Below are 26,304 nucleotides of genomic sequence, written 5' to 3' on the forward strand. Positions count from 1 at the left end.
GCAGCTGGGCTCAAAGACTTCAGTTTATGCTTCTCCTCCAGGAGAAAGAGCAGCACATCAGAGTGCCATTGGCTCTGCACCTTGCATCCAGCCTCCTTCCAAAGAGCTTCAAGCAGTGGCCTTCAGAACAGTGGGACAGGCTGGGGGCTGAGCTGGCTCTGCCAGGGGCAGATGTGTGCTTGGTGCAAGCCTTCGCTTCTTTAAACCCTGAACATTGGAGGCAGGGAGGCCTTCTGGTGCTGTGCTGTTGTGCTCTGCTCCAGCACCACTGTTTTCAGTAAGCAGCAAACAGGCAGCAGCAGGACCTCTGCTGTCACCAAAGATGTTCAGCCCAAGCGGGGGAGCAGCACAATCCCTCAGGGAGCCTCTTCCTTCTTGCTGCAACCAGCACTTCTCTACCTGCCCGGTCAGTGCAGCAGCAAAGTGTTCTTGTGCCTTCGCCAACAAACCTGGGATGGAAATGCTGTAAACCTGCACCTTTTCTGTCTCCACAACCTTTACTGCTCTATGCTGCTTACAGCTCTACCTGCCACCTACCTGCCAAACACTCCCTCTCTGTATGACACAGCACAAAGCACCAGCACTCGATTTCAGTACTTCGTAAGTTAGTTGTAAAGGTTTCGGCAGGATGTTACATGCATAAACTTGCAAAACATTCAGGCTGCTTCTTTGTCTACTCAGAAAAAGCAGAACTGCTCTCCTCAGCTCCACGGGCATGTGAGTGGCACTTCATAACCACTTTTATTATGAAAAAAAAAAGATAGATTCTTGCTGGGGCACAAAACATTTATGCAAATGTAAGACACAGGGAAAAAAGCTTCCCCCTGCACAAACAACACTGAAGGTGAACTAATCCCCAGCCCCAGCTGGGGTTAGACTCAGGTGAAGACTTTTTCCTCTTATCCCTCAATCTCCCAGTGAGGGTAAGGAAAACAAGAAAAACAATTGCAACTTTCAACCTCAAGGTAAATCTTAGAGCTGAGCCCCACTCAGAGAAGGCCTCAGTCATGGGGTGACAATCCTGAGTCAAAACACTGAGCCCTGTGTGGCTGAGTGATGAGCTGGCAGCCAGCAGCTCCAGAGAGTTAGAAATACCTCACTCTCCAGGGGGCTAACCAGAGAGCACTCAGAGCAGGCTTGACCCCTCATGGAGTATTACATGAGAATTTCAAAGAGGAACTGCACTGGCACCCTTCACAGAGGGTGCAGTCCAGGCAGTATCTGATGTTCCTCTGCTATCAGGCAGCCAAAAGTACTGCTGGGTCTGGGCTGCTCCTTGTTCAACAGCACAGCAAAGCCCATCTCCTCATCATTCCACCAGCCAGCTCTCTCCAGCACTGGTACCATCTCAGCACTGGTCACAGCAAAGGAGCAGGCCTTTGGGCACATTTAAATACCTCAGTATTATTTTATTTGCTCTCCTTGCACAATTCAGAACACCAGAGAGCAAAGACTGAGTGCTGGCCCAGTTTTACAGCCAAGCAAGTGAGGGAACTGCAGCTGAGGGGACTTGCTCAGTCCACCTCTGGCAAACCTGCAGAGCCAGACCAGCTCCATCCCTGGCTGTGTCCATGGAGATCTCATTCCCATGGAGAACTGCCATAACAAGCAGGGGCAAAAGTTTTCAAGTTCCCAAATTCTGCCAATGGTTCCCACCACCTTTTCTGAATTATTTGTTGATTAAACCCCCAAACAGTTGTCCAGGGAAACAGATGCTCAGTTTTTGCAGCTGACCCTCAGACAGCCCAAAGAAATCATCTGAGCTGTCTGCTCAGCACCCTAACAGCAGGTGCCTGGCACTGTAGGAGCCACAAACCCCATTACAGGCATGGCCCAAGTGAGTCTGATACCATCCTGAGGAGAGCAACAGGACTCAAACCTGAGCACACAGTCAGTGCAGCTCACAGCCCAGACACAGGCAGACAGGGAAGCACACAGACTTGTGGTTATTAAAATATTAAATCAAATCCTCAGGCTGGAGCAGACCTGGACCCTCACTGACAACAGGTTGCATCAGTCCTGTTCCTTCAGACAGGAAGCCACAGTTCCCTGTTACCGGCTTCCTCCCCTGCCAGGGGTAAGCAGTATCAGTTACAACCCAGTAACACAGAGTCCTCTTCACATTCAGCCACTGGGAGTGAGGAATGTTTTGAATGTGCAGCAGGTTTGCTCCAGTATTGCATTTTACATCTGCATTGCACATTTGCAGCCTAATGACCCCACTGAGTCATGGGCAGCGATGCCTCTGACGGAGGGACAGGGCTGTGCCTGCCATGCAACTTCCATTTCAGTCACTGAACGGGGCAACAAAACCAAACTTGCTCAAGTTGCACAGATCCTCAGTTCCCAGGAAAAACACCCTTGTTTCAGCTGCCTGATCCTACCTGAACACACAGTGAGCCACCCAAAGGCATTAAGGGCATCCCTGGGGGGACTGAAATGATCAGCAGATCTGGGGTGCACACCTCAGCTCCCTCTGCAGTGCCCTGCTGAGCAGACAACCCATGGGCAGCAGACAGTGAGGCAGATCTGCAGAGGTGGGCAGGTGAAGGAACCACTGCCCTTTACTGCAGGGCACAGCCCCAGACAGGACACCCAGCACCACCCCAGGACAGTCAGGTCTCCAAAGCACTGGAGGCAGCAGTAAGCAGGGAGCTCAGAGCCACCCAGCACACAAAACGGCCAGCTCCCAGAGTCTGATAACCACCAGCCAAGCTGTTCTGTCCCAGAGCATCCTCTTGTGGTGCTGCCCAGGGGCTCTGGCTGATGGCAGAGGTGGAAGAGAATGGACTATCCTAAAATGTGATCAGATGGTATCAGAAGACAACACACAGAACACTTCTCCTGGAAGCTGGAGGCAGAAGGAAATAGCTCAGAAATGGAGTGATGAAGCAAGTTAGAGGAAGATTAAGTAGGAGGCAAGTGTGATAGCTACTATTACTGGAATCAAGCTCTGCAGCAGGCTGCTGAGGGGGTTGGCATTTAAAAGGTGTCCCCAGTACCTAAACCAGGACCAGAGCACGACATGCATGGGTCCATGCTGATATTCAGCAGTAAATGCAAACCACTGTCCACCCACGTGCCACAGACACACCGTGTTTGGCACCGACCAGACCAAGCAGAAAACAACAAACCTACGTAAGCCTTTGGGGTGTGGCACAAAGCCGTGGCACACAGCAGTGGTGGCAGCATGCCTGGGGTGCAAACAGCACAGGACATTTCATCTAAAATCACCTCAGTGGGGTGGTCCTTTTTTGCACCAAACATGTTTTAAGTGTGGGAACCAGAGTGACACAGAGCAGTCACCAACAGACCCCACGTGCCAGCTCCTCAGGTACTGCAGTGATCATCAGCATGGGAGCTCACGAGGAGAGAGGCTGAAATGACAGCCAGGGCAAGGGACACGTTCACCACCAGCTGTCATGCATCAAACTGCACATACCTGCAGCTGCACATCAACCCCACTCCACTGCAGGGCACAGACTGCAACTCCAGACAGAAGTTCTACGAGAGTGTGTTCAGCAGGGCTGAGCAATGAAAACAGTTAACCAGGCTCTGGGAAGAGAAGCCAAGCAAACCCCACACCTGAAAACTGCAAGGCCATAAAGTGAACCCAACTGAAATCTCACAGATGTTTGTCACCTCCTGTCAGAGAAACGTAGATGGGTTTGTCCCATTTGAAAATACTGCTAAGCATGGCACCACACAACAGAGCATTACTTGTAGCTGTAGGACAGGCTCCTGGAGACTGAAGGGATCCATCCAGCACAAAAAGGGATCTTCAGTTCCTTGTGCTACTGCTCAAGGCGAGGATTCAAGCTTAGGTGAGACTATCCAAACTTAAGCTAAAGACAAAGGTGCTGGACACCACAAAGGGAAACATTTTAACCCCCCTGACAGCAGCTAGGTTCATCCAGGATGAGCTGGTTTGCCATTCCCATGACAAAACTCATTCTCACTTCTCATGTTAAACATTGCCAGCCTGCCAGCTGCTGCCATTTGGAGATACTGAAGATCTGGAGGACGGACACTGTGCACAGGAGCGTCCTGCTTCTGCTGAGGTCAGAGGAATATTTCATAGAGCATTTGGAGCAGCTGGAGCCCTGCCCAAGGCCACCACAGAACTCACCACTATTTCTAGATCATTTTAACACCAATTAGCATCTCTAATTTAGCTAAGACCTCTCTGAATTTTTCAATGTCCAAAGTTTGTTTTAAAAATAAAAACTGAAACTTCTTGCCAGTGCATTAATGTAAAGGTGAATTAATCACACGGGGACACATGGTGCCACCCTTCCTATTAGCCAGCTGCACACTCACTCACTGCTGCAGCAGACAGGCTGCCAAGCCCAACATGCCAGTGCTTTGACATGCTAAACATTCTCTCACTTTAATGTACAGAAATACCCATGAACCTCAAATTACTGTCCTATAATGCTGTCAAATAAACGAACTACTGGAATTTAATTTCCAGAAACCAAGCCAAAATCTACTGGCCTTAATCTGAAATACCAGTGTCATTTCCAAGCCCTGGATTTAATTAATACTATTTACTGTCAGGAGCCAGGCTGGGTAAATATTTCACTCCTCCCAATTCAGGAGCTAAAGGCAGGCCCAGAGGAAAATCTGCCCAAGTAAATGCATCTCATCTTCTTTGATGATGCAAGTACTCGGTTGTCCTGTTCTTGACCCTTCCAGAATTCCCAGGCTCCAATACTGGTGGCACAATGTCATCAATCTATATTTGAAATATAGATGGACTTTCCACAGATGATAATGGCAGCTATTTCTTCTCTAAATGCATATGTGCTGTACCTTTGCCCATATAAAGAGGGTCCTATCAAGGTAAGAAATGAAAAAACCTCAGCAAAATCCATTACTAAGTCAAGACCAATATTGAAGAAGTGAAGCAAATCAGGTTAGCAATCTCATTTCCTAAATATTTTTTATTTACCCGATTGAAACTGAACTGTTCAGAACAGTCTCCCAGGGCACAGCTACACACAAAGGGCGAGCCCCTGGAATAAGTATCCTCACCAGTCCTGCAAAGATGGGGAGATTGGTCCCATCAGCTCAGTAAGCAGCTCCCTGACAGACCACTCCTTTTAAATCCATTCACAATCCTTAATGAGTTGCACATATTTAGGAATGGTTTATTCCAGATTTATAACCAGTGTGAACATTGTGGCCTCAAAACCAGGCAAGGCCTTTAAAAGTACTTCCATGATTAACAGACCCAGTTCCACCAGCTGCAAGCACAATGAGATTTCCCTCTACAATGCTCTCAGATTCCATCAGTTTTAAAGGGAAATGGAATAGATTACCCTTGTGTAAATGTCAGCCTTTCCAAAAAACAAACCCCAAAGATTTCCATAAGCCTCCATTTCCAATATCAGGAAACAAAATAAATCCCTCTATGCAGGATGCAGTTGTATAAATCTTAATAGATGCTCATTTCTTACTACTTCTGTTCTCATTGTACCACCCACACGGAACTTGGCTCTGAGATTAGGAGTATCATTTTAATGGTGATTGCATTAAATTCACTATAATCAAGCCTCAACATTTGCAGGCATCTTCAGAGGCAACTGATGTTAACCAATGTCGCTGCTGAACAGGAGTGACTGGAAACAGAAAGGTCTGATTCTGCTGTATGCAAAGCACAGCTCCCCACGGCAAGCTCTGGGGATGAGAACACGTTCCCTTTCTTAAGCATGAACCAACTCCCTCCTCACACGTCCCTTTGCACAGCAGACTTGATTCTGTGCAGGTTATCCTCACCTGTGGTCAACTCCTGTATTTTATTCCAGGTATTTCAGAAAAAGCTCCTGTGGGAGCGAGACAGCTCCCAGCTGACTCCAGAGCTCTAGGCAGGTACCATCGCAGCCCAGCTTTCCATGCTGATAGAAATGCGCTCTCGTCGAGATCCAATACATGGAGCCTACTGCATCCCTAAACTAATACTGAAGGCTCTCAACACTTGTTCCACTCTAAGGCAATCTTTATTTTCAGACCTGCTCTTCATTTCCTGACAGTGTTCCCTTTACACACATGGATGGAGCAGAGTCAAAAATGAGGCATCTGCCAGAATTTTTTTATCTCCTCTTGCTGGAAACAACAGTACTCAGCTCAAAGCAAACAGACACACAAACACCTTCTATCCTTGGCACTTGACACTAACACCACTGAAATCACTACAAAGTCTGACTGAGACAGGCTCTCCAAATGCAGAGTGACAGAAAGCAGACTGCTCTCCTCTTGCAGGGAATGGCTCTTCCCAAAGCAAACCACTCCACACAGGAAGAAAAGCAGAGAGAACAGAATAAAACGTTTTCTGACTGAAAACCTTCAGACCAGGAAATAAAGCTGCTATCTCTGTGTGTTTGAGGATTCTGTAAACCAAAGTCCAAGCTTCTCTGCTCACACTGCCCTTTGGCAGCACACGGCAGCAGCACTGGGAGCAGTCACAAACTCTGCCATTGAGATGATGTCCTGACAGTTCATGCATATAACACCCTGAAGCCATCTAACCAGCCCAAGAGGCACACTTCTAGCCATGACAGAACATCAAAATAGTTCCAATACGCATTAAGTGACCCTAGTCAGTACCAGATCACTTTCTGGCATGACAACAACCAAAGGCATCATTTTGGTGCAGAAAGCAGCAGTACCAAGCAAAAGTTACATGCAAATTCTATTTGAATACTTTCCCAGTCTTTACCTAATGCATTCCTTTCTTCATGGAAATGTACAGTGGAGACAACTGAAAATGAGCATGCTAACACCTGACAACAGAATTTCCTCCTCTCTTTGGAGAGCTTGGGCATTCCTCTCTTCATTCCACATAACTCATCCTGAGTCTATTCACTGAGAAAAAAAAAAAACTATTTTGGATTCTTACCATTCCCCTTTTTTAAAACTATTTGCTTAAATGGTCACAGAAGCAGCTTCTTATTGAGAAGTCATGCACATGATGATGATCTTGATGCAGCCCCAACAAGCAGTGTAAATAAATAATAAGTAATATGGTGTAATAAGTGTAACTAAGTAATAACAGCTATGTGGCTGAGCATTTTCAAGTTAATATCATACATAAACAAACTATTAACCACTATTAGAAAATTCATTGAATGCAATGAACTGCAAAGTGTTTTATCACTACAGCCAAGGGAAATGGCAGGAAAAAAAAACAGAATCACTGGAAAGCTGCTTAATCTATTCTCATTCCCTGAAGCTGGAGAACTCAGTGAGCTTCGAGAACAGCACTGTCAGTCTGCAGTAGCTGCTCAGCATAATCAACAACGGAGGAAATGATTCTGGAGGTGGACGTACAGAATTTTACCCACAGACAGTTGGCAGATTATAAACGGTTCTCCCCCAAACAACTAGAAACCTTTTCAGAAGGCTCATTTCCACCTCTATATTTAGTGTGGAAGCCCCAAAAATACATATTTCTGACCTTAAGAAGTCACTCTGCCTGTTAAAGACAGCATTTATTCATGAGCAACCTGAAAAGGTTCTCACATAAAATCTCAAATGCCTATTTGTAGAAGGTTTATACCATGTGAGTGTGTTGATATATTAAACATAGCTGACATAAAAACACAGCATTTCCGTGCCCCTTCCCCTCCCTGCACCACCAAATTATTATTAGTCTCCATTTAAACAATCAGCAGGGGTCCCTTTCTCTGCTTCTCAGCAGCATTATCCCTTCCTGCCAGCAGCTAAACAGGCACAGCACTGCCTGATGGAGTCATCAGACAGTAATTCTTGAGCAACAAGAAGATGAAGCCGTCAGTGTCATTATATCCATTTCAACCTTCAATTTCAGTAATTTATTAGTGCAGATGCAGGACCTGGTATTATTTCATACTCAACCTTTGCCATGAGGCAGACGGTAATCAGCACATCTGAGAAATGCCAACTCCTTACTCACAGTGTAAAATATCAGACAAACTTCATGGGAAAGAGCATAAGGTGTTGATGCCTTCAGCCCTGCTCAGCAGCCCCACTCCCGGTCCTGCATTACACAAAGTGCCTGCTCCCAGTGCCAGCCTGGGCAGCATTTTTTGAGGTGCCTGGAAGGGCTGCATCCCACCTCCCTCTGCAGGATCACACACCACTTAAAACCAGGGCTTGTGCTGCTCTATCCACACAATCAGTGCAAGACATCTCACACCAGATTCCCCAGTGGAGGAGATAAAACTGTAACAACCCAATTAAATGCAGCAGGATGCAGACAACTCACCGAGACGCGGCGAGGCGGGCGACGGTTCCTAGGGGCTGCGCATGCAGGGGGCCTCGCTGCTCAGACACATTTCAAACAGGCTGGGAACAAAACAGAGAGAAAAGCATCAGTCTTTTTTGGAGTCAGGAAGAGAAAAACACAAGTATGACGCTCAGCATGTTGCAGTTGTATGGTGAGCACGGGGAGGGAAGCAAACTCCACAGAGAATTATCTGCCTTTCCAGACATAACTACAACTCCCTTCCAGCCACAGGATCACTCCAGGCACACAACTCCCTCCCTACCTGCTGCCCACTGCACAGTGACAACAGTTGAGATGTTTACATCAACTCACTGTACACAGCCTTTATTGTCACTAAAGAATCTGTGGGAACTCTCAGGGGAAGCAGCTGGTTCCTTTTCTGCTGATTACCTGCCTGGCAGACTCCTCGGTTTCAAACCTCCAGAAAGGAGAACCTGGCCCTCTTATAGAATGTCTCTGGCCACCACTACGAGCTGCAGGTACCAAGAATCTCCACCTGGGACACTCCTGATCTTGGGGATGAGCATCAGCGGGCAACTAAACAGCTGGCTGAGGAGTCCTGGGGAGCAGAAGGCACTGCACAGCTTCGCACAGCTCCTCCGGGAGAGCAGTGTGCCGCTGCCAACAGAAATACTACACAGGCACTCCTCTTTGTAGGTCAAACAGGACTTGCTGTCAACTGTATCCAAGCAAGCTACTAAAGAAGAGCTTTCTGCTTTCTTATTCTGACAAACAACAAGGTAGAACACAAAGAAAATGAAAGATGCGCTACAAGAGTCACCAACGGGAGAGAAAAGCACGCTAGTTCCGCCTCGAGAGAGCAGGAATTTAGAAGTAACTTCCTTCTTTGTCGTTCCTGCCACCTCCCAGAACCCTGCCGAAGCTCCCTCTCGGGCAGGATCCCAAGACAGCACCAGGCACATACCCACCCAGGAGATGACTCCCATTTCCTCAGGAGTGCCCAAAAAGCACACAGGCTTTACAGGTCACACATGTGGGCTTCCTCACAGACAGGGAACATCATCTTCTCTTGCAGTACAACAGGGAGCAGGACACTAGCAGGTGGTCGGATTCTATGATCTGGGGCTGCAGTGTCTGCCAGACACCACAGCTCCGCAGACACCAGAGGGAGGCTGCTGCCTCACCAGCAGATGCAGGCCGCAGCCCCAGCCCGTGGTGAGGAGACCTCTCCTCAGAGGAGCAGGAAGGATGACAGCTCCCGTGCAGACAGGGGAATTCCCCACTCCTCGCCTGTCCCTCAGCTACTGCAGGCCACTGGACAAGAACAACTACTCAATCAGCATCTGCATTCCAGATACTCAAGATGTGTTACAGCCTCGCCTTGTGCTGTGATAAAACTGTGACGAATTGCGATAAAAGAGATGTTAGCAGCTCTTTAAACCGCAGCTTAGCTGGAAGGGGTTAAACAGCTGCCACTGTCAGACTACCTTCGACATATTCCTTCATCCACATCATCTCCGGGTTCTTGTCCTAAGAAAAGGTACCAGAGATGAGCTCACCTTGCACAGTGATGCTAATTTCACTCACAACTGCAGCAAGAAACTAGTTTGAGGTGTCATTGAAAACGCCGCACAGCAAGCAGAAGTCTGTTTGCACTGCACAGAGACAAACATTTGGGAAAAAAAGCTTTGCACTATGTTATTAGAGCTCCATTTTACAGCCAGGGAAGCACCAACAGGTTGCCTTTTAAGATAAAGGCTACAAGTATGCTGGTCACATTGGAAAAAAGAATGCTGCATTTCTAGTTGTAAATCTTTATTTTGGAAAACACACAAAGATTTAGGCCTGAGGTAGGGTTTTGTCCTCCAGCACATCATTGCAAGCTGCCAAAATAAATAACGTGTTTATCTGTACACACTCATCACCCTCTCTACAAAGACTCTGTTTTAGGAAACAGAACAGGAGGAGGACGTTGCTGATAGATCTGGAGACCAAGCTACAAATCTGTGTAAGGGTAGCAAGTGAAATTAGTGAACAATAGGTTCTTTCCAGAAATAAAAGTCACCAAGTCCTGAGGTTAGTGCTGTAGCAGTAAGGACACATCCTGAAAAGCTACCTCACGAACTCAAGCATGGTGAAAGGAGCATGAAGCAGTACCATGGCAGTGGGTGACAGCCACACTCTGGCTTGCACTAACACCAGAATATGACCTTCCTGGGGGCTGAGAGTTTTCTTGGAAAAAAAATTACTCTGTCACAGAGGCAGGGGATGAACTTGTAAGCACACACCACCACCTGTAATGAATGTCAGCATGGGCTATCAAATTTATTCATAGGCAGACTTTCCTCCATCCTCACAAAGCTTTCTTCTTAAATGCAATCTAGCACCTCCTCTCCGACATGTCAGGCACAAGCAGGCAACAAGCGGCACTGGCTTGAACTGGGGTGGTTTTCTTCCAAAGCCACAGCAAGGCTCACTAAAGATCAATACTGACAGCAACAAAAAAACTAAATCCCTTCACACAGATGAATTACAGTAAGGACACAATAAGGGTAAAATTCCATAACAGTTACGACAACTAAAATGTTATTTTACTTTCCATGCCTGTTCTTCAACCCCAGAGTTCTCCTCGCAGGTACCCAATAAAGCAGCAAACTGCGATGCATCCACAGTAAATCCTACCCAAAAGCAACAGCATGTTCCACACAGCTCACTAAAAATGTATCCAGAGAGCACCCCAGCACGGCCCTGTGCACACCAAGCACCCCACCGGCACCCCAGCACGGCGCTGTGTGCACCATGCCACAGAGGCTCACCTGACCTGTACCACCTGAGATCCAGGAATAAACCAACACACTTGGGAGACATTTCAAATAATTTGTCATCCATCTTGCCTGCCCAGTCATTAACACAGTCTTGTTTTCCCCATAGTGTGGACTATTTAGCAAGACACAAATCCTTTCCAAACAGCATGCAACTTCTGGAAGTTCCAAACCAAACAGGAAGCTGTAATTAGGCCTTACAGAGGACGCTGCATCTTCACTGCAAAAAGCAAACACATCACAAAGAGGCTGCTGAAATTCCAAGTAATGGGAGCACACTCACAGAGATTTACTACCACTTACAGCTGCTAAAATGAGAGCAAAGCAAGAATAATATCTGCCAGTAACTGTATTAATGCGAGATTGTTATGGAAGCCGTTTAAGGAAATGCAAGGCTTGGAGGGGCACAATGATGCAGCTGCAAGGAGAAAATGTGGGCATTGTTAACATGTTGTTGTATAGCTTCAGACATTTAAATTAATGAACTAATTTCAAACTTCAAAATGCCAGGCATCCCAGTGACCAGACACTCGCCCGAAGAACTGTGCCTATCTCACTTCCATAAAATCCTCAAGTAAAATTTCCATTAATCTTTAATATGAGTAATGTGCAATTTCCACAGAGCACATCTGAAAAATCATAGTCACAAAACACAATGCAGCAAACCCACCACGTTCAAGATCTGTTCTTCAGCTATTCATCAACTCTAAATAACTGTAGCAAATCAGCAGAAGTTTTCCAAATGCTCAGGAGACAAAACACTGGTCTAGTTAATGGGCAAATGCAGGACTGAATACAAGAAAATGCCTTTCTCCTCCTCAGTTTTTTCAGTGTGTAAATGAGGTTTCTGAATCCTCACAACACTGACAAAACAGCTTTGTCTGAAAATCCCGTTCAAAAAGATCCCCCAGGTTGGGTTTGGGTTGTCTAAGCCTGTATTCTAAATTGGACCGATTGAACCAGCCATCCAAGCTGTCATGTTTCATGTCACGTTCCTACTTGGTATATTTTGAAAAGGTTAAGCTACTGAATCGTTAAAACAGGGAGCGTTTGCATAACGTGAGTCCTGCTGACGAACACCTGAGCACAGAGCTGCAAGATGCCTTAGTCATGTGTAACCACTGGGAGAACCCAGTTGCCATTTCGCCGACACACAAAACGCTATTCCAGCACACAGCCGTGCTGCAAACTGGGCTTATTCCCTGAAATCTTCAAGTATTATCAAATATTGCCTGCATGAAATGAGACACTCATTATCTGAGAGCGATTGTCCAGCCCTGTCAGAGCCACGGAACACTTCTGTGAGGCTGGAATTCCCAGGAGAAGGGGCACTCGGATGCCGCCTGCGCACACAATGGAAGCACAGCTGACGATGCACATCTTTTTCTGGATGTCTCCATATGCTCAGGAGGGGCTTCCCCTCCTCCCTGGTTCTGTCTTCCTTACTCCCAGCCTTACATTGCAGGATTTGTCTTTCTCTGCCACCATCACCTCCAGAGTGTTTTAACAGCTAACAAAAAATACAGGAGGGCAGTGAACTTCACTTGGTCTACAAACGGGACAAGGGGATGCTGCCAGAGCAGCCACCTGGAACCAAGCTAACCTTCGGCAGAGAGCAGTGTGTGGCTGGGTGTTGCAGTGGATCCCCCATGCAATGAAGCCCAGTGCTCCTCTGGCAGGGCTTGTGTCACAGACCTGAGTATCAACTCCAGTAACACATCTGCCCTCTGACCTCTGGAACCAAACACAGAAACACAGCAGTACAGAGTGCTCTGATGCCCACAAGAGCACTGAGCAAGCTGTGGAGCTTGTTGAACACTTGATTTACCCCTGTTGCACACAAACTGCCCTATGCAGAGGTCAGCCACAGCAAACACAAAAACACTGGTCCCAGCTGAGCACTGCCCCTCTCCATCAGCTCGGCAGACAAAGAGTTAGGGTCTGGCTTAGGTACCAATCCTCTTTCCCCCTCCTGACAGCATCCTCCAGGCTCAGACCTCACCAGCCTTTGAAGCTTCTGCAGCTCTGGCGTCAGGGGCTGGAGCAGCTCCAGCTGGGTGCAGCAGCCCAGGTCCTTCTAGTGAGACAGTCACAACAGCAACAAAGGCAAGGAGCAGGAAGCAGTGGGCATTGTGGCAGCAGCTGGCTCACTCCGATTTTGTTCCTCCTGCTGCAGACCTGGACTCCCTGTGGATGGGCCAGCTCTGACTGGTTTGCATGAGGACAGCTGGGAATGAGGGAAAGTTGGGAATATCAAGCCCCCAGACTGCCCATGTGCCTTTTCCAACAGAGCCCTTCAGCCTGAAAATGACCAAGCTGCAATCCAAAGGATTCCAAAAACATGATTCTTGAGTAATTAATTCTGCCTTCAGAGTCTCAGCTTAATGCACCACACCACACCTGAGTAAATCCTTAGTATTTCCTCTTTTTTTCCACCAGAAATAATCTTTACCTTCTCTCCAAGTAACACAGTTCCAGTACTGGTTTATCCCCACAGCATCACACCTGACAGCACCTCCAGTTTCAAGCTTAGCACAGACACCACCAGGACACACCTCAAGGAACACAAGATTTACACATCTGGTCAAGAAGTGGCTGCAGACACTGCAGAGATGAAACACATCAGACAGATCCTCTGCCCAGTAGAGACCACGAGCTTGAGAAAACATGGCCCGAGACATCTCCAGCGTGCATGTGCAGTACGAGTACAGTGACTGAACAGCCAGAGATGATTCCACCGCTTCCATCAGGCACTTCCTGCCTAATGCTCACCCAAGAGAGGCACAAACGTCGTTACAAAATGAAGGGATTCTTCGTGTACTCGCACACCATTCAATCCTGACCCGTATCCTAAAGCTGTTCCCAACAGTTCTGAAGCTTGAGTGCAGGACAGTGTTTTCTTCAAGTCAGCAGGTGACCAAGAGTGGCTATAAGCCTCATCACAGCACTTCTCACTAACTCAAGGATTAACCACTGGGGGCAATTTACGCTTTTCATTGTCTTGTGTGACACAGAAGAGCTGGCACCCATGTCCCCATCCTCAAAGAGCTGTATCACAAATGCCAGAAGAGTGGGCAGCAGCACACCGGTGTCCACAAGTCTGCACATGCAAAGGTGCACAAGCCTGGTGCTGCTCATCCGTGACACCACTGCTGACGTCAACAAGCAAATGTCCTGAAGAACACGGAGGCACAGAGCCTCCAGTGACAGGCCTCCAAAAGCCCAGCGTGGATGTACAACAGTGTAAGCAAACGAGCCCTGCCACGGGGAACGACGCTGGTGGTGTGACACTGCCAGCACTGCCATTCTTCCCATGACATCCATGGCTCCCAGTACATCCAGGAGCCCAGCAGCAGCTCCCTCCCTTCCAGTACTCCCAGAGGACTCCCCCAGCAATGGAACCCACCAGGTGACCCAACATCCCTGTCAAGTTGCAAAGAGCCAGAAAATTAACTACTTAGAGTGGATTTAATAGTTGAGTATATAAAAACCCAAAGGGATAACAAAATGACTGCCTCCAGACACAGTGACAGCAAACTCGGAACAAAAAACACTTTAGGTAAAAAGACTGGCAGCACTTATTTACTGCAGCAGCAGTGCTCTGCTCTGTCATTGCTCAAACTGCACTCAAATACCAGGAAAATATTATCAGCTGGCTTCTGGAGCCTGTTCTCCTGCTTCCTGCTACTCGGGGGGGGGGGGGGGGAACCAGGTAAATACAACCTCAACTGATTGCCACTGAAGCAGCAGGCTGCTCTCCTACAAGGAAACCCTTTCCTGTCTAAACGACGGGCGGATCTGGGGAGAAGCAGGCAGGCTGACATGAGGTCGTTACCTCCAGCTGACCACCGGCATCCCCTTTGCCTTTTGGTGGGTTTTTGCTTCCCCACCGCCCCGCCAGCCTTCCTCTTCCGGGCTGTGGGGCAGGTTTCCTGGAGGCAGCATTCCCGGCTTGGCCGCCTCTCTGCGAGTGGCTGCCGGGCTGAGAGGCATCGCTCGGGCCCAAGCCGGGCCGGAGGAGCTAGGGGCAGCGGAGAAAAGGGACAAGGCTCCGGTTACGCCTCGCCCAGGAGCCTCTTCTTTCCGCGGCGGGGAGGCGGGGGGGGGAGGGCGGTCGCGCACCCGCCCTGCGCGGCACCGGCGGACACCTCCCCACGGCTCCGGCCCGCAACCCCGCGGTCGGGAAGCTGGAGCGAGGTACGCCGCCCGCCCCGCCAGCCACGCAGGGACCCCGGCCCCGCCGGCTGCCATGGCCCTGCTCCTCCTCCCGCCGCCGCTCCCGCCCCGCGCACACGCAGCCACACGGCACTGCGGCGGCAGGGCCCCCTCCCCTCCTCCCTCCCCCCGGGCGGCGGCGGCCGGGCGCCCCGGGCTGCGCTCGCTAGCACGCAGCTGTGCAGCCGCGGCCTGGCTGCGGCCCCGCGCCTCGGCCCGCACACGCAGGCGCAGCCCCCGCGCACAAAGTTATCGAAGTTGCCCGCTTCACCCCCTCCTTCCCCGCGGAGCGGCGGGAGGGGAAGGCGGCACCGGGCGCCGCGGCCCCGACTCGGCCCCGAGGGGGGGAACCGGCGCGGCCCGCACCCCTGCGCGCCGATCGTCGTCAGCCGGAGGAGGAGGGAGGGGACGAGCACCGCCCTGCTCCCCTAGCCAGCCCTTTTGTCACCGAGAGGACCGACCCTCAAGTTTCCCCGTCCGTGTGTGCTGGGGGCCGGCGGGGGAACGTCCTCCACACCCCCTCAGAGCTGCCCCGTCCTCCCCCTGCCCCCATCCTCCGCAGCAGCCTCGGGTTCCCTCACGTTCCCCCTGTATAGCCCGGCCAGGGGCGCGCAGAGGGGGCCGCCGACCTACGCCGGGCCTGGGAGCAGGAACGCGGCTGCTCGGCCCGACAGGGCGGGGTACGGAGCCTCCCCCCAGCTCTGCCGAAATCGAGAACGTCCCGGGGAAGTGAACCCGCGCCCCCGCGTCGGGCCCCGGCGCTGCAAGCACGATGCCCCGGATCGGGACCGTTCTCGGTCGCCAGTGCCCCCTCGGCCCCGCCCCGCTTCCCCCATCGCCTCGCCCGGCCGCGCTGCCGCCCCTCCGTGCACCGGCGCGGCCCCGGCGTCCCCCCGCGTTACACAAGAAGGCGGTCGGGGAGGCGCTGGGGTCTCGGGCACACCTCCCGCCGCGCCGGGGCCGTTACCGGGGGTCAGTGCCGAATCCCGCCGTTGCCGCCGCGGCTGCTGCCGGCGCTGACCTTCGCATTGTAAGCCGGAGCTGGAGCTAGGGTTGCGGCCGCCATGTTCCCGTTTTAATAACTGCCTGCTTGTTTATTTCAATGGAGACCCTCCCACCACTCGCCCTCCTCCTCCCCTTTTACCCAGCAGAGGGCTGGACGGGGAGGAGGCGGGGGGAGGCTCAAGTCACTCCCCTCTGTCCGCGGGCTCGGCGGCAGCGTCCGGGCCTCGGGGTGGGGGAGGCCCGGCTGAGTGGCCTCCGGGCGCTGCTGTGCAGCCGCCGGTGCTCCGCTCGCTGCCGCCGCGGGGACAATGGCAGCCGCGCTGCCTCCTCCCCGGCACCGGCACAGACACCGGACCGGAGACAGGGAAAGGAGGGCAAGAAAGTCCTGCCCGCCTTGCGGGGCGGCTCTGAATATGGCCCCCTGCGTCCGGCCGGGGAGGAACCTCATTTTGCGGCGGCACGGCGGCGGCCAGCCCAGACAGGGATTTCCGCGGGCCCTCTCCACGCAAAGGCCGGGGGGCTCGGGCTCGGTGCCCTTCTGTGCCGCAGCGCACAGGCGCTGAAAGCCGTGTCACAAACACGCGGCGTCCGGCGCAGGGCAATCGGGGGATGAAGATGCAGGCTCAGCCGAGGCTGGAGGAATGAATACCCAAGTTAAAAATTACTGAGGGCTGGAAGACACGTGTTAAGCATTGCCCTTTAGTTCAAGAAGCAATCCATGGTGCAGAAAGCCTGCCTCAAAAGCGTTCCCTTTTCACGTTGGTCGTGCCGAGCCGTGCCCCACACGCTCGTTTCAGACATCTCCTCTCACGGGTGCACAGCCCCCAGTCTGCCTGCAGCTCCTCACAGGCTGCATTTTTACTAGGGGCTTGCAGTTGGGCTAGTGCAACTTTTCCTTGGTCACAAGCCATTTCTCAGAGGGTTATGTTTTGCCCTACTGTACCATGCAGAATTTCCCATACTTGTGTCTGACTTTTTTTTAGGCTTTTTTTCTTTCTGTGGGTGAAAATAGTTCAATTGCGTGTCCAAAGGAATTAAAGGAAAACTTTGCCTTTCCCACTCTGCCTCCATACAAGCATGTAATTGAAAGTTCCTTATATCTTCCTCTTCTGGAGAAAGAACTGAGGCATGGGAGCGATGGCCATCAGAAATCCATCCAATTCAGTCCCATTAGGAAATGAGGGTGCAGAGACTGTAGTTTGTCTATGCTCAATTAGAGCTTTGCTGCTAAATCAACCAGAGACCCTGCCCATATTAAATGGTTTAAATGAAGTGCTTCTGGTGTCATCTCCAGAAGACAAGTGGGCGTGCTGCACCAGCTGGAGAAGACAACCTTTGTCAGGGTCTCTCCCCACCAGTCAGCAGAGAAAGGACTCTATCTCCAGGGAGCTCTCCCACCCTCCTCATGCACGGGCAGGCAGCAAAGAGACTGAAGGCTAATTCTGGCTGGAGAGCAGGGAAATCAGAATATTACCTTGAAATAACAACATGGCAAGCGAGGGTGGCTGGTATGTGAAATTAACCTGGGGCAGAGTCGCGGAGAGACAGAGCTTTTCCTCTGGCCGCATCTGTTCTATCTGTGCAAATCTGTAGCAAAGAAGACAACAGTTACACAGGCAATAATCTCATTTACCTCACAGCCATCATTCCTTCCTTCTCCTGTGCCAAGTGCAACGTCGGTCTGCTGAAGGCAGGGGTGGGGGAAAGTGTGTCTTTAATGCTATGGCTCTAAGCAGTCCAGTTTAGAACTGCACAGGTCATTTAACTCCAGAATGTCTTACTGATGAAGGCTTGATTTTGTCCAACATCATCCAAGTGCCTGGATCCACCGCGGAGAGCAAGGCAGGCCCCGCAGCTTGCTGCAGGACAGAGAGCAAAGGTGGCCCAGGCAGCACAGCTGATGGGCTCACACTGCCAGCCCCGTGCCTCTCCTGCCTGAGCCTGACGGTCAGCCTGTGCCACACACGTGTGCCCAGATCCACAAAACCGCTGCAAGCTTCCAATTCAAGAGCAGAAACATTGTGTCCTCTAAGGGCAAAGCTGTGCTTACAAACATCACTGCCTGCAAAGAGCAGGAATTACGTGGTTCCCAACTGCTGCTTTCCAAGGGAAAGTGCCAACTTCCAGATGGGAATGGGCCATATAACCACACTTCAGCACCAGGCAGTGCTCAGCATCACAGCTCTTCTCTGACCCTCCTCCAGTGCTACCACTGCTGCAGTGTGCTGGCCAGAGCTGGCCTTGGATTCACAGCAGCAGCTTCCTCCATCTAAAGAGCAGCAATTTCAGCTTCCTGACATCCTTCCATAGTCACCCTCCTCTCTCTTGTACCTCCGCTGGCTGTTTTCTTTACAGCAGCACTCTACCTGCAAACCTCTACTGGGGTGAAATTTAACCCAGAGAGAAATTCATCATTGTTTTGAAGTTTGATTACATTTCCTCTCATGTTTGTTGTTAGTTTTTTCCCCTAAATCAGCAGAAGAATTAAAACCTCAATGTAGCTGTGTTCTTTTTGTCACTGCAGTCAAAAAGACATTGTCCTTCCTCCTAATGAGGAGAAAGCCCAGCTACCCCATTAGCTCACTCGATCCAAGTGGCTCTCAAGAGGGTGAGTGGAGGGGTGTAACTGAGCTAGGTGCAAGAAGTGGAGCCAGAGCAGCTCGTCAGGGTTCAGCTGCTGGGTGAGCTGCGCTATCTTCCCTTGCAGCCACACTGTTACAGGCTGCCTTCCCCTCGCTCAGAGCTGTGCGACACTGTCTTCCTGCCTACATCACCTGCGCTTGTACACGCACACCCACCCTTTTTGTACCTCCACAGGAGCTCACTAACAAGAAGCCTTGCTGAGGAAGGGCAGAACTAAAATCCATCCCACTGCTGCCAAGTGGAGATATGCACTTTAACAAGTCCCCCAGATACACCCTTTGTGGCACTGTCTTTGGAATATCCTGCAGAGCAGCATTCTAAGGAGGCTTTATTAATCCACAAGTAACAATCACTTCTCACTGACCATCCACGTTGGAACACTTCTCTCCTAGGGCACAGCCCTCAGCTGGAGCAGCCCTCCACATCTTTCATGTTGTGTGCACTTTCTAAACTCACTGCTAAGCTGATTACACCTTGAGGATGATCAAGCTGTGCTTTCCATTGGCCACTTACGATGCAAATCCAGTTATGTATACATGCAAATTCACCAGCTCAGGTAATTAGAGTGCAGAAGATACGAGAAAAGAGAGAGTGGTGAAGCAAGTTTGCATCAGGCAAAATCCCAGCGTGTCTGTACAAGCAGTGTATTTCATGCAGCAGACTTCAGATCTGCCTCTCTCTGCTGCAGTTCTTAATGTCATTATGAAAGAGATGAAAACAAGATGGAAGGAGGACATCAATTTAGTCACAGAACCAGTTAAATGGCTTTCAAATTTGAGGCCACAGATAGCTTGTTGATTTGCAGATAGCACAGAAACTTGGTCTTACAAACCTTTCACTGAAGCAAATAAGGCCCAGAAAGTCTGCAACAGGAAGCACAAAGAAACTGGCTTCGCTTCAGGTTAGAGTGCAGAGTTTAAAGTTCAAGTTCTGCAAATTCAGACATCCAGCTGCTTGCTGCCTCATCTTAATTAGTACTTTAATTTGATCTACTTCTGTTATTCAAACAATTACATTTTCATTAGCACTTCTTAAACTTATGATTTTGGTTCAATTTCCAACCCTATACTCCTGAATAACCAAATTTTATATGGAATTATACTGACAAATATTTGAAAAAATTATTGTCACTGAGCTTTCTGGACAACAGAGTAGGACAGAGGCCTCTCGTTCCCTGAGAGCACCTGCGGTCATCTTACAGCACATCCTTGGCATCAGCTTCAGGTGACTCACCAGAGGAGGGCATCAGGGACAGGAAGCCATCATCCTTCGAGTCTGAGCCAGAGAGCACAGAGCAGCTCGAGGAGCTGCACCTCTCCCGATGGGTTGTGGATGTCTGTCCTTTCCTTCCTCCAGCAGCTCCTAGGATTTGCAGACTTTGCAGACTCCTTGAACTGGCTTTCCCTGTTCTGGGGCTCTGGTGCAGATATTGTTACCACACAGCTCCTCCAGGTGTGAGATCAGGAGGACACACTGCTCACAGTCTAGCAAATGCTCTGCAGGTTTTCTTCTCCTTTGGTGTATCAGGAAGGAAAGGTGATTTTTAAATCATCACTGGGCATCAGGAGAAGCATCTCATCAAAAGGAGTCCCATCTCCAGCCCCCTTGCATACTCCAGCAGACAGCTCTGCGTCAGCACAGGACAGTTCATGGTCCTGCTTTTGGTTTGCTTCCATGTGCCTGTAGTTCACATCCTTTAAACAGGGCTTATCAGGAAGCAGCCAGGTTAGCAGAGGATGAAGGTGGGAGAGGCCACTGCTGTACTGAATCATGGTATTCCTCTTATCCAAGCCACTCCAGCCATTCCACTTGCAATTTCTCAGGTAGATTTGGACTAATTATGATAATGATTGCAAACCTAAGTATTATAGAGTAAAGCTGCTTTAAAGCAACAAAGAAAACTAACCAATCACCAAAACCCCCCAAAACCTACCAACCCACCAAAAAAAAAAAAAAAAAAAAAAAACAGGAACAAAGAGAAAAATGGATGAACTAACTCAGGGCTTGTTTGAAAGTAGTCTGTGCTTGACAGGTGCCTGAGAGAGGTGGCAAATGTGGTGTGCAAGCACAGTTTGTGACCGGCTCTATACTTACACACAACCCAACCACTTCAACCCTACCATTGTCTGGTGACTCCAGCCTGACAGCTATGGTGATGGGCTCTGTCAATAGTCCTGCTTGCCCTGCCTAAGTCAACAAGAGTTTTGCAAGAGCTATGGTAGCCCTGAAGTTTGGAAGAGGAGTGGCATGAAGCTATCCCTGCCCCTCCCCCTTCAGCAGTCCTCTTCTCTCAGAAGACAAATTGCAGCCTAAGCTTTTGTCTCTCTGTTTTGACTCTTTTGCTCAAGGCAGACCCTGCATTAGGCAATTCAAGTCTACTCAGTGAGGTGGTGACAGATACAGGGCTTGCTGGGATGCAGCCTTCCACTGACAGTTGTCCCTTGCATGCTCCTCTACCTGCAGTCTCAGCCTTATGCTTGATGAAGGGAAAAAGTCCTGTGAGGGACAGAGCTGAGGCAGAGGTGCCCATTTCTGACACTGAAGAGTGCCACAGAATGAGGAGGAATTTAATTTGTGTGGAAAATTATCCCATTCCTTCTTAGTTTAAGTACAGCTGGGTTGGTTAAAGATATACCCTGAACCCAGAAAAAAAAAGAAGCAACAAGATCATGAGGCTGAAAGAGGTCAAGAGGCCATTGGTGTCCACCTCCTTCCTTTAAGGCAGGATGATCCACACCTATCTCACTGGTAATGCATTGGTCAAACCTGTTCTCACCGACCTGTGGTGAAGACACCTCAGCCTCTCAGGCTGCTGCACTGCTCAGCTCTCACCAGCCCTTTTCCCTGTGCTGAAACGTGGTCCCTTCTGCTGCGTCTTGGGCCTTCATCTCCTCAAATCAACTGCAGATGCAGACATAATACTTCTGCTCTCTTTGCCAGTTCTCAGCCACGTGCCTCTGCACCAAGCTTTGAGCAGATCAGAGCATCCTAACCAAAGAACGCTGCTGCTGCACGCGTGCAGAGCAGAGACCAGGGTGCACAGGTGACGGCTGCGTCTCTGCAGGCCAGGATCAGGAGTATCTGAGAAGCACTCAGCTGCAGAAATGGCTGCTAACAGCCCATTAGAGTGTTAAGCCAAATGGTCTGGTTTGTAGAAAATAAGGGTGGAGAAAGAAACTCTGTGTGAGATGGTTGCTCTCCCTCAGCTATTCTGCTCACACCTCTGTTTTCTGGAGCAGGCCACATGCCTGTGGGTTCCAATAGGGATCTGCACTCCTGCTGTCACAGGGGTGAGTTGCTAAACAAGATCACATTCTGCTGAGGACTGTACTACAAATTCATTGCAAAAAAAAAAAAAAAACTTCCCTGGGCAAAGATGACAGAGTCAATATCAGAGAAGAAATGGGCAGACTGAAATAAATAAATAGTAAAACCCCAACCTGTTACACCTCCCCCACCTCGGGCAATGAGAAACTGGGCAAGTGATAGAGGTGTCCTGCTGCAGCAGCTGCTTGGCTGTGGCTGAGTCACTCCTGGTAGAAACTAGAGCAGGGTAAACAATGCAACAATTCCAAAAATCCAGGAGACACCCTTAAGTAAGTGATTTGGCAAATATAGTTAGTTTTGCTGGGGACACTCAGGGAGGCTACTCGCATGCCTAAGTGCCTGGCTAGTCAGGAGGCTGTCTGAGCGTTTGGAGTCAAAATTGAAATGGGTGCTTGTGCGAGGCTGGTGGGCCTGGTTTGAGCTGGCTCCTGCAAGACAGAATCATGCCCGCAAAATACACCTTTGGTTCAGTTTATTTGCTTCCTCTATATTTTTTAAGGTGTTTTAATTACATATATACACACACACGCATTACTGCAGATCCATGTATTCCTCTTTTCTGTCAAACAGAAATCAGTGAAAGACATTAATCAGTTCAACACTTGTGTGTTCATAAAGCATAATTGAGGCAACGCATGTTTGCAAACAAAAAAAGCTTTTCCCCCTCCCCCGAATTTCCCTAAAGATCATCCCCTACTGCTTTGATACAAGTCTTTAATTTTCTTTCCTCAACGAAGACAAGGAAGGAGCCCGGGATGTGACCTGAGGAGTGAGCACGGTTGTGGGGAAGCAGAGGGCTGCCACTTGGCAGCACTTGGAACCTGCCGGTGTCCATCAGTACACTTTGCCCGGGGTGCAGTGCAGCACACTGGTGGGTTCCCTGTCTGGCTCTTACAGGCACTTCTAGGACAAAATGCATTGTAGTTTATATTCTACCTGCAGGAAACAAGTAAAATATCACCTATTCCTAACAGATGGCTGATGTCCCTTTTCTCTAGAGGAGCTGCTCATGAGGTTGTTGAAGAATTCTGTTTGGTTCATTACACTAAATGTGTTAAATTCCTCAGTCCTTGCTTCTTAGCATCCTTTTCACTGATGCACTGTGCATGAATATGTGCAAATTTTTGTGGAGCAAGAAAATACGTTTGCTAGAGAAGCCTTGCACTGTGACTGTGTTTAACCATCAGATGGCCTGTGCAGCTATGTAGTGATGAACAAACTGCCATTTGCTCGCTGTGCGAGTGCATTTCCCAAGAGCTTTCTCAACAGTCTGCAAAAAGTAAAGAAAAAGTAAATTACAGCCATGGGTGGCATGGAGAGCATGAGCAAGGAGTAGCAGGCTTGCCTACATCAAGCAAACCCTCCTAATTCACATGACTCAAAGAAGAAAATCAAGTGAGCTGGCAAACCCCAAACAATGGAATGAAGAAGTAATGCAAGAGTAATCCCTAATTAATGCTGTTTATTTTGTAGAAGCAGAGCATTTAAACATTTGGAATCTCATTTAACACCACCATTCAGAGCATGTTGCTTTTAAAACCTGTATTTATCATTTGCAGTATGATGCATTACACCTCAAAATGTTCCTGTACACACATCATGGGCACAAAATGCCACCTCTAAAACCACCAGCTGAAATGATTCATACTCGTTGTAACTAAACATGAAGTGGGAAAAAAAAAAAAAGATATAAAATAATAGATGCTAAAAAGGAAAGGATGAAATTATGCACATTTCCAGGCAGACAAAATTCTAATAAACAAGAATAGTTTCAAGAGAGAATTTATCTTCTTTGCATGCAAAATGCCACTTGATGACTGGGGTAAGGCATTCTGGAAATTAAATGCAAATGAAGGTGGAACTGGAAATCCAGTTGTGTTTTAGATGAGGATATGTACATAGAGATTAGGTATGCCACAATTCATAACCAAATCAGGACTGCATTGCTATTTCAGACCAAGTTACAAGGTTTGTTGCAAGAAGTTCCTGAATAGTCAAGGTATGGAAATGTCTCATTACTTAAACCTGCAGCAATCCCAAAGTTCACCTGTTCCTCCAAGACCTTCCCACTTTTTACTCAGACATAAACAGAAGAAAGCGCTGCGGAGATTGCAGGGAGGGCCGGGCCCACACCGCACCACGGCAGGGTTTTACCGAGCAGGGCTGCAGGAGCGCCCCCGGCCCTGCACCGTGCTCTAAGTGCCGATGTGACTCCGAGGAGAGCAGAGAGCAACCTCGCCCTGCCCCGAATCGCAGCGTCTGCAACCACCGCTCGCTGAAAACAAGCGCTTTGTAGCTCTTGTGTAACTGGTTCGCACGCAGGTAGGCAGAGATCTGCATCGCGCCCTGGGTCAGCCCTTCCCTGTGCAGGGCTTTGTGCTGCTCTTCCCTTGCCCCATGCACTGACAGCACTCAGAGCAAGGGAGGCTGCACAACACCAAAACCAGGCCACAGAGGACCTCTCTCCAGCCCTACCCTGTGGTTTCTCCAGCTCTCCCTACCATCACTGCTGCTTCTTGCCACCTTTAAGTATAGCAAATACCCTGGAGAAGGGGTTGCTATGAGCAGGGCAGGACAAGGCAGATAGCTTGCAGTGTGTCAGCTCCAAACCACAGGCTTGTAATTCCCTGCAGATGCCATGTTCAGTTCCACCAAAGCCAGGGAACATCTGCACCATGTCACCAAGGGTGTTCATCAGTGACAACCCTGCCCTGACACCCAGCCCCTGCAGCTGGGCATCCAGGGGCAGGAGCCAGTCAGGCATTGCAGGGTCAGGCAGCTCTGCAGGCACTGGAGAACATCTTGCAGCGCTGCTGAAAGAAGCCATTTCAGAAGACAAACTGTCAAAGCTGACACCAACTGGCAGCCCCAGCAGCGCAAACTATGAGAAAAGCCATGCAAGTGTTTGACTTTGGAACAATACATTAGCTGCTGCAGACTCCTCAGCCAGGATGATAAGATGTTTACCACTGGGAGCAAGGGGCCCATCTTGGTCCCAGCCAGGACCAAGGCACAAGTTGACTCCTTTTGGGTTTGAACCCAAGCGGTTTCTAGTGATGTGTTCCTCTCAGACAGCACTCCCTTCGTTGTACCTTCTCTTGCTCTTCACTTCCTCTCTCACCAAGAGGATTAAAAACCCCAGGCTCCCCTTTCCAGAGACATTCTTTCTCTCTCACCCTGAGCAAGCATGGCTGGAGGGGAGGGAGGTGCAGCAGGGGTGGATGGGGCCACGGGCCCTGCAGGTGCAGGGGCTGGCAAGTGCAGCATGGTCCCCTAGCCCTTGACCTCTATGGACTTCACAGGCACCACTAAACAAAAATTGTTACAAATCTGTCAAGGCAAAGCAACAGTTGGGTGCAGAAAAGAAAATACAGAAACAGTGAAAGTTCTGAGGTGTGTTTCTTAAGAAAAAACAAAAACAAGTGTTAGGTGATGCTTTCTGTGGCACTTCTCATGAAACATGGGCATCAGGCAGATGTGGGGCAGACAGAGCAAAAGTACGTACAATAATGGAATGGTAACAAAAGGCCAGCCCTCTCCCTCCTACAGGAAGGGCATCTCTTCAGAAGCTGCATGGCCCCAGGTACCAGGCAGAGCATCCTTGGGGCAGAGCCAGCAACCCCCCCTCCTTAGACCTCTTATACAAAGGGAGAGGCCCAGCAGGAGCAGTGCAGTGGGTCTGCTGCTGACAGGCCTGAGGCACAGGATGGGGCCCTCTGGTGATTTCCTTGTACCTCAGTAGAAGAGCTTCCATAAGCAATTAATTCACTTGCAAACTAATTATAAGAGGTCCAGCACCTTCAAAAACAAGGCCCTTGTCATTCAACAAGGCTACCAAAACACCAGCTCCGCCAGCAGAAGTGAGCATCCCGCAAAATACTGCCTGTCTGCTCTGGACTTCCACTCCAGAGTTCATTTCATTGCATGAATTCAGGCACAGGAGCTTCACCAAGAATGGAGTTAGCTGAAGCCTCTTCAGTTTCTACAAGAGACACAAAGGTTTGTGTTCCTGCAGCCCTGCCTGGGAAGCCAGCACTGAGCAGGGGCCATGGTGAGGCAATG

At 49.6% G+C, this 26,304-nt stretch overlaps 1 protein-coding gene across 4 annotated transcripts in view; it reads right to left on the minus strand.

Annotated features, from left to right (window-relative positions):
* Window positions 1–16,841, minus strand: part of NCOA2 (nuclear receptor coactivator 2) — a 120,341-nt gene extending 103,500 nt beyond the window's left edge. Inside the window, exons 1-2 of one of the 4 annotated variants that reach the window (XM_064170732.1) lie at window positions 16,289–16,841; window positions 8,249–8,328 (exon numbers count right to left, since the gene is read on the minus strand). The gene's annotated coding sequence lies outside the window, so the exon portion shown is untranslated. Of the gene's footprint in view, window positions 1–8,248; window positions 8,329–9,789; window positions 9,812–14,887; window positions 15,338–16,234 lie in introns of those variants that run through there. The other 3 variants (XM_064170731.1, XM_064170733.1, XM_064170734.1) reach the window with 3 other exon arrangements.
* Window positions 16,842–26,304: the final 9,463 nt, after the last annotated feature.

Source organism: Pogoniulus pusillus, chromosome 34 (genome assembly GCF_015220805.1).
Source record: "Pogoniulus pusillus isolate bPogPus1 chromosome 34, bPogPus1.pri, whole genome shotgun sequence".
Classification (NCBI taxonomy): domain Eukaryota; kingdom Metazoa; phylum Chordata; class Aves; order Piciformes; family Lybiidae; genus Pogoniulus; species Pogoniulus pusillus.